This window comes from Rhinopithecus bieti, unplaced genomic scaffold (assembly GCF_001698545.2).
Source record: "Rhinopithecus bieti isolate Rb0 unplaced genomic scaffold, ASM169854v2 scaffold_1295, whole genome shotgun sequence".
Lineage (NCBI taxonomy): Eukaryota > Metazoa > Chordata > Mammalia > Primates > Cercopithecidae > Rhinopithecus > Rhinopithecus bieti.
The window spans coordinates 7,748,038-7,757,774 of record NW_016803880.1 but is presented as its reverse complement, the minus strand read 5'-3'; positions in this window follow the sequence as shown (position 1 = coordinate 7,757,774).

Sequence of the window (9,737 nt, the reverse complement as noted above, 5' to 3'; positions counted from 1 at the left end):
TATATATATATATATATACACACACATAATATTTAAAAAATGGATAGCATAGTACAAGAATAGTTTCCATCTTTAGTGCATCACTCAGTAAACATGAAGCATGTTAAAAACTAAGAATATGAAATGAAGATTTCACAGTAAATATTACATTTAGAATTCTATATATATTCACACCCGTACACATATTACCTTAAAATCACATTATGAAATGTCACAGCTGGTATTTTATAATTTAGAAATGTAGGCTGTAGACCGTCAATCAGAAGGCTCAAAATCACACAAACCATAAATATGATTTGCAGAGCAGACATGAAAAAAAGTTTTGGAGAGAGAAGTTGCCTTCTACAGTGAGGTAAGAATGAGGATTTTGTTATCCAAGTTGTCTCAAGATTATTGAAATGGCATTCACGAAATCACTGAGTTTGTAGTATATGCCTTGCCTTTGGAGAACACCACAGAATGTCACATCTAAGGCAATAATAGGAATAGTTGCTTTGGGTTCTAGCTGCCCTCTCAAGGGGTTTGGGGACATAGTTGAGCCATGAGGGATAGACAGTCAGCTCAGGGCCATTTGAAAGTGAGTCCAAGAGAACCATGGGGAGAGGTGAGATGACTTCAGTAGTGGGAGTCTCTGAGTAAGGGATTAAGGTAATACCACGAATGGGTGAAACGTTCATTGATCACATTACAGGAATTATCATGGGGGAGGAGACAGCATAAAAATCTTTGAAGAGTGTCTCAAAAAGTTCATGAAACTGTCAGTTTTGTACAGCTGCCAGTACAGAGACTGTAGAGCAGCTTACACTACCATCTATCACATACTGAGAAAGAATATTCCTGCTGTCCTATTCAACTCCTCTTCCACCATTAACACTCACTGTGTAGCAAAATATTATGTGGCTCTCTATTCATGTTAAGTGGCAAGCCCTATTCTTGATTTAGGAATTAAAAGTTTCCACTCAAAAGTGTTAATTCATATTTCTTTTTTTTTGTTTGTTTGTTTGTTTGTTTTTTTATTAAAAAATGATTTTATTTATTCTCAAGAAAATTCAAAAGGGTGCTCTAGCTCTAAAGCTAAAACAAATAGCCCTAAAGAGGAAACCATCTTATATCAGGTAGAATTTTATGGAAATATAAAAATGATTTCTAAATTAGAAACTATGACAGAAATGACAATATAAAATGGGCACTTCTATCACTTCTTAGCCTTTTGGTTAAAATCAACTCCAAAATGGATACTCTTAAACATTGCATTTCTCAAATATTAAGGCAAGTACAAGAATTTTGACCTCAAATATAGCTCGGCATGGCATAGAATCCAAGGCATATACTCCCTTCATAACTCTGTTGACATTTTCTCCAAAGGTTAATATCCTTGATATATAAAACATTCATGGCAAATCATGTTTTTGAGAAAAACAACAAAACCAAAAAGGCATAAGCAAAGACCAGCTTGCAGATGCTGTAGCTTCTGAAAGAAGAGGCTGGAATAGGACTTGTGTGTGAGCAATCTATTTGGGAAAGGGAGTGAGGGGATGAACCCAGGTAGGCAGAAGTGAGGAACTGAGCAAATTGAAATAGAGGAGGAGAGAAAGTCCATACAAAGGTGTGTGATTGAGTTGTCCACCAACTGAGGTTCGGTCCCACTGGGATGTGCTCAAGAGTGCAGGGAATCCTCAGAACTGGCCACCCAAGGACTGTTGGAGAAAAGAATCTGCTCTTTGTCTTCCACACCCCACTGGTTGAAAGTTTTCTGGGGCTACCCCTCTCTAGCACTTCTGAGCTATTTGCAGAGTGAAATCTCACTGACATTCTGCTCCACTGTGTTGGAGAGACCCTGGGGGCAGGAGGACAGAAGACACTGAGCGCCAAGGGAGTCCTCTGCCTGAGCTGTGGCTGGAACCAAGATGAGCTGCGAGGTGCCTGGTATAATAAAAGATGAAATTAATGTGAGAAAAATACACCTGAAAAGCGCTTACATTTGCTGGTACAAAGGAATGTAAATCACTACAACAATCAGTATCTTTTCCTTTGATAAATTTAAAGAGATTTGTAAAATGATAATTCTTATTTTTTTTTTTTATTATACTTTAAGTTCTAGGGTACATGTGCATAACGTGCAGGTTTGTTACATATGTATACTTGTGCCATGTTGGTGTGCTGCACCCATCAACTCGTCAGCACCCATCAATTCGTCATTTATATCAGGTATAACTCCCAATACAATCCCTTCCCCCCCCCCCCCCCCTATGATAGGCCGGATGGGGGATGGTCCCCTTCCCAAGTCCAAGTGATGTCATTGTTCAGTTCCCACCTATGGTGAGAACATGTGGTGTTTGGTTTTCTGTTCTTGTCATAGTTTGCTAAGAATGATGGTTTCCAGCTGCATCCATGTCCCTACAAAGGACGCAAACTCATCTTTTTATGGCTGCATAATATTCCATGGTGTATATGTGCCACATTTTCTTAATCCAGTCTGTCACAGATGGACATTTGGGTTGATTCCAAGTCTTTGCTATTGTGAATAGTGCCGCAATAAACATACGTGTGCATGTGTCTTATAGCAGCATGATTTATAATCCTTTGGGTATATACCCAGTAGTGGGATGGCTGGGTCATATGGTACATCTAGTTCCAGATCCTTGAGGAATCGCCATACTGTTTTCCATAATGAATTGCCTGGCCACTGCCATAGAATGACAGGCAAAATTATCATTTATTGCCTCTTCAGTTCCTAGCTGCAGTTTGAGCCACCTTCTGGGTAAGGCTGCAGCTGAGAGTAAATCCTAGTGAATTTTACAGCTGTGCATCTTCAGCAGCTGATAGTCTGAAAACTGAAGAGTTGAATGTGCAGATTGTGAATATGGGATTTGGAAAGGACATAAAAGAGCCCACTATACAAGTCATTCTCAAACGTAAGCTTGCATTAGGATCTGCCCTAGGGCGTTTAACAACATGTATTACAAGACCTCAAAGAATGTAATTTAGTAAACCTAAGGTGGGGCAGGTAAATTTGCAATTCCAAGTAACGCAGATACTGATAGTGTGGGTACTAAATTAGAATCGCCACACTCAGGGAGTCATAGATAAGATAAATAATTCATTCAAATTTTCACAAGAAATGAGTTATATAGACCAGAATCAAATCAAACTTTCTAACCCAACCCCACAATTAGTCTCAATATCTAATTACTTGCCAATAATGTCACTTACGTATACAGTAGATTATAAATAAAGTGGATATTAGGGAAAAAATCCTGGTACATGCTGGAGGTTTTAATCATATATATATATTTATAAAATTTCATCATGTTAAATTTTGATAAACTATTTTTTCACATGTAATATAAAATTTCCTGACAAAATTGTACAATTGTATAATTCTAGGAGTAATTTTGTTATTACATTTTACATCTGATCAACATTTTGAAGAAAAATTTAAATAATCTTTTCGAATCTACATAATAAATTACATAGTCGAACATCCACTTTGGAAGTTGCTCTATTATGGTTTATTCACTAGCATTTTAATGTTTTTTCCCATGTATCTATGTGCATGTGTGTGTGTGTGTGTGTGAGTGTGTGTGTATGTTTGATATATATCATTGCTTCATTTTAACTCATAAGACTTTATATTCTGGAAATTGCTTTTTTATGAAGAGTGGTAAACTCACACATGAGTCATATTTGTGTACCTTCAATAGTGTATATGAAGACAAAGGCATTATCTAATTTAGGATAACTCAGTTGAAAATTAAGGCTACAAAAATAAAATTTTTAGAGATTAGTTATAGAAATGAAGCATATGCCTTGCCAAATTACATTGAACAAACTAACTTTTTGCCTTTTCTTACTGACAATTTTGACTTGATGGAGAGAATATAGTATTACGTGATTAGAGTAGAAATATTTTGAAAAATTCAAATACGTTTTGGAATCCTGATCCCCAGATGCTAAGCAAAATCATTTATTAACCCATGAATAATGGTCTGATAGGTTTTGTAATTGTTTGGTAACTGCTTTTATTTTATTTACCACGCTATTTAAGAGTTTTATTTCATTCAATATAGTGCATAAAATATGAATTTGACAAAAAGCCATTAAATTTTGGGGAGTGTTTTATGTTCAATACCCACAAAAACCTGGAAAAAATGAAACATTTATTAAGAAGAAATAAGGCGGCCGGGCGCGGTGGCTCAAGCCTGTAATCCCAGCACTTTGGGAGGCCGAGGCGGGCGGATCACGAGGTCAGGAGATCGAGACCATCCTGGCTAACACGGTGAAACCCCGTCTCTACTAAAAAATACAAAAAACTAGCCGGGCGAGGTGGCGGGCGCCTGTAGTCCCAGCTACTCGGGAGGCTGAGGCAGGAGAATGGCGTGAACCCGGGAGGCGGAGCTTGCAGTGAGCTGAGATCCGGCCACTGCACTCCAGCCTGGGTGACAGAGCCAGACTCCGTTTCAAAAAAAAAAAGAAGAAGAAGAAATACGGCAGATTTGCTCACCTGCCTACCAAACTGCCTACAAATAACACCACCTTTCAGGAATGATGTTGCTCCATTTTCATGCTGCTCATAAAGACATACCTGAGACTGGGCAATTTAAAAATAAAGAGAGGTTTAGTGGACTCACAGTTCCACGTGGCTGGGGAGGCCTTGCAATCATGGCAGAAGACTAAAGACATGTCTTACATGGCAGCAGGCAAGAGAGAATTCGAGCCAAGTGAAAAGGGAAATACTTTATAAAACCATCAGATCTTGTGAAACTTATTCACTAGCACAAGAACAGCATGGGGGAAACTGTTCCCATGGTTCAATTACCTCTCACTGGGTCCTTCCCATGACACGTATGGTTTATAGGAGCTACAATTCAAGATGGGATTTGGGTGGGGACACAGTCAAACTATATTAGGAGTTAAGCACAGTTACCTTACGGGAAAAAATGACCCTAATATCTAATAACAGCATCAAGCTTGGGTAACCAATGCCAAACTCAGGTGGTGACCCTATGACAATTAGATGACAAACTTTTCCAGGATCTGAACAGAATGTAGACATATTTGCTCAGGGTCCTCAAAGTTACTACCAGAAAAAAAAATTTTTTTAAGTTATTTAAAATAGCATCTTTTTGATATGATTAGATTTATTAGCTTTATGATATATCTGACTGTTCATATCCAAATTAATGCAAGTCCTAACTGTCATTTCACTTTTATTTTAGGATATTAGATATAAAAATACAATAGAGTCAGGGATTCAAAGTTCTGAGGTAATTATAAGTCTAGGAGCATTATTTCAAGTCAGAACAATTTTTACACATGAAGATGAGAAAGAAGAAAGCAGCCCCTGACTTCCAGGAACTGATGTAACACTTAGAGCTAGGCTTTGGTTATATTAGAAGCTTCCCTGGAACTCATAGCTAGGTCTTGTTTTTGTCCTTGGAACATAATTTCACATAGCCAGATCACCTAACCAAAGTCTGTACATGTACCTTATATATACACATTAGAAGATAAGCATGCTGGTTCAAGTTAGAAATAGTAGACTTCTCAATAAATTCTCTTGCTTGAGCTGAGCTGATCATGCACTCAGCAAATATAAATGAAGTTCACTTCCTTAATTTTACTACATAAAAAAATAGAAATTGAATGGATTCTGATTTTAAAAAATCAAAGAAATGAAAACAAGGAAAGTCTTGTAGAAGTCTTGTACATAATAAGGAAGATAAAAATTATCATAGTATTTTCATTCCCTTTTGGAGGCATGGATACTCATTTCTTGTAAGATTCAGCATAGTCCTTATTGAGCTAGTGTGTAAGGATATATTTTATGTATATATTATATATATGGAGAGAGAGAGAATTAGAAATTCAGTTGAATTGACGTAAGGTGCAAACATTCTCATATATAGTATTTTGTTTAATAAAAATAAATATTGTTTGATTTTAAATGAAAATTGTCATGATTCTGAATAGTCCATTCTAGAACATTTAAGCCATTCTTCACAAATTTTTACGAGCAATTTTCCATACTTAGAGGTAAACTTCAAAGTAAAACATTTGTGTATTTGTTGCTAACCTTATTCCTAAGAAAATTTATCAAGAAACGATGTTGATAAGTTTTTCTCAGCAGCACGTCTATAGTAAATGTGCTGTCTGCTATGGAATGGCCATTTTGTCCACATGCAAAATCTGAGTGCAATTTCTAATTCCATGAAAACTAAATCGCTCTCTCAGAAATAAGAAAAATATCCTATACAGAGTCTCATTTCAGAACTCTCTCTTTTATTCATAGTCTCTCTAGACAGACTCTGATTCACATCATTTGTTGCTTGTTAAGGGGCATATGGTATCAATTCCTGTGTAGTAGCATCATTATGCATGTTTCCTTCTCAAGATTTTAAGGGAGAATCCATTCCCTTGACTTTTGTAGCTTTCAGAGTTCTCTTGCATTCCTTTGCTGGCAGTCCTTTTCTGAACCTCAAAGACAGTAACCATGGGTCAAGTCTTTCTCACATCAAATCACCTTTACAGATTCTCCTCTTCTGAGTCCTTCTTCTACTCAATTTAATCTTGGATCTAAAGCAAACATTTTTCCAAGCTGATGGTAAATTCAAACAGTCTTTCTAGAGGCTGTCTGTGCCTGGGTTGAGTCTAGGTTAATAAACTAAAATGGAATGTGAATTATTCTCCAAAAAGAATTCTTCATATCTCTAAAGGTTGGGTTTGCATATCAAAATATAATGGTTTAACAAAATCTTGACATATGAAATACCTTCTGATTTTTGGGCCCACCCAGACTATCCAGAATAATCTCTTTGTCTTCAGCTAGCTGTTATCAACCTTGATTCTGTCTAAAATCTTAATTCCCCTTTGCTATGACACCTAACATATTCACAGGTTCTTGGAACTGGGACATGGACATTTTTGGGATGGGAAGCATTATACGACCTACTAAAATAGGAATTACTGCTGATCCAGATTCTAATACGCCTTTCCTTATTGCAGAATATTCACCAGCCTGATGCAGTGTATTACAAATTAGTGACTTTTTAAATGCCTGAGAGCATCTCTTGAAGGTTTTAACTACTCAGCTACCCTTCCATGTTTCCTGCTCTCAAAACATGTACTGGAACCACAGTAGTTTCACTCTCTGTACTTGGCTGCCTAACTCATAGAAATGGAAGCCAACTTCATATCCTCATTGTGAAACACAAAATATTGGACAAATGGACAAAATAATGGGCCTCAAAAATGTCCACATCCTAATCCTCAGGAACCTGTTATTCTGTTACCTTCAGTGAAAAATGAGCTGTGAAGGTATGATTAAACGTCTTGAGATGTGAATATTATTCTGGATTACCCCGGTGGGCCGAGTACCTTATAAGTATCCTTATAAGGCAGTGGCTGGAGTGTCAGTTAGAGAGGAGATGTGGCAGTGAACGCAGGGGTGACAGATGATGGATAGATAGAGATAATATATAGATAGATTAGATAGATAGATAGATAAACATAATAGAGAGGATAGGTAGATGATAGATCATCATTTAGATATGAATGATACGGCTCTCTCTCTATATATATATATTCATGTACATGCATATGTATTTTTTCATGTATACACATTTTTTTTCATGAAAATGCTATTTTGCTGTCTTTGAATATGGAGTAAAAGGACAGAAGCCAAGGAATACAGATGGCCTCTAGATGTGCAAGGCCAGGAAATAGATTCTCCCCTAGAGCCTCCAAAGGTAATGCAATTTTGCCAACCCACTTCAGACTTCCAACCTCCAGAACTGTAAGATAATAATGTTGTGCTATTATAGCCCACTTAATTTGGAGTAGCTTCTTACAGCAGCAATAGGAAGCAAAGGCATCCGCCCACTACATTTTAGCATGTTAGGGTTTCAGTGGATGGTAAATGATTGAAGTGAAAATGAAGCCTGGAGCTAAGAGGGCCACTGCCTGGCATGACTGACTCTACATTGGTTTTTTTTCCAGGATTTCTAATTGTCCTTGAGTCAGTGTCCCAAGAATGAAAAAGTCTATTTTAGTATGAATTTTAGCAAACTTTCACCCACATTCAAGTATAAATTTAAGAAATGTATCCTGAATATTCAGAGACTTCCAATTTTGCCAAAAACTTGTTTTAAAAGACACCAGCATTAGCACCAAACATTTTTCAACAGTAGCCTTGTTGGTTTTGAGTCCAAATGGCCTCAAATATTGTTGTCCTTACATTGTTCATTTGGCAATTTAGCTTCTGGGAATCAGGTGCCTGCCATTGCTGCAACACTTTCTAAAATAATCAGAGACATTTGCCCTGACTAAAATAGAAATTTCTCTTTTCCCTGGGAGAGATACATGAAAACAAAACAAAAACCAACCAAATCAACAAACCTTTCATCTCTCACTTATGGCAGCCTGCTACTTTTATTTTATGTAAGACCTCCTTCCTCAGATCTGCTCACTGAGATGCTAGCACTTTGACAGTCCTGCCTAAGACTTACCGTGTCTGGGACTAAATGGAATCCCTATCCTGACATTTTATGTTTTTCAGGACGCTTGTTTCTGTTGTGCTTTGTTTGAGGCTATTCAAGTCTGATAAAGACATTTAAAATTATCATTCTTGCTTATTCTTTCTCATTATTCTTAGTCCCAATAGGGATTATAATATAATGCCACATCATAACTGGCTACATTCATAAGCTTCTACCTTCCTTTATACTGGAAATCCACCCAGTGTTTGAAAATTATTGTGAAGTTAGTTTTCCAAAGTGGGCTCTTCAACATCCGTTGGAATTCAGCAAGCAAGCAGTGCTTTGGAATTCCACACTCATCTCAGTAAACCATTTCCAACAGCTTCATAACCATCTGTCAAAATGAGCTCACTACAATTCCAGGAGTTTTAAGTGGTCTATTATGCAGACACTCCTTGGCTTGAAATCTTAGCAAGCCCAGATGCAGTTCCTACATTAAATGGGTACAAATCAGAGTTTACAAACTGTGGAATGTGAAATGGATTGCTTATACTTTTTAATTTTTTAAAATTTCTGTTACTCAATTTAATCTTAGATCTAAAGCAAACATTTTTTCAAGTTGATGGTAATTTCAAATAGTCTTTCTAGAGGCTGTCTGTGCCTGGGCTGAGTCTAGGTTAATAAACTAAAATGGAATGTGAACTCTTCTTCCAAAAGAGTTCTTCTTATCTTTAAAGGTTGGGTTTTCATATCAAATAAAATGGCTTAACAAAATCTTAATATATGAAATCTGTAATATTTCTCAACATTCATCATTACAACTTTTTAACTTGGTTGTTTCTGATAAGGAAAGGCCCTGGACACAAACATAGCATTACATTCCTTGAACACTTTGCCACTTAAGATTTTACTTAAAGTTATCTGTTTTGGATGACAATGTTAATCTTTTTTTTTTTTTTTTTAAGATGGAGCCTTGCCCTGTTACTCAGACTGGAGTGTAGTGGCATGAACTCTGCAACCTCACTGCAACCTCCGCCTCCTGGGTTCAAGCAATTGCCTCAACCTCCCAGTAGCTGGGATTTACAGGCACGTACCACCACGCTCGGGTAATTTTTGTATTTTTTGTAAAGATGGGGTTTCACCACGTTGGCCAGGCTGGTCTTGAACTCCTGACCTTGTGATCTACCTGCCTTGGCCTCCCAAAGTGCTGGGATTACAGGCGTGAGCCACCTTGCTGGGCCGACAAAGTTAATTTTATAC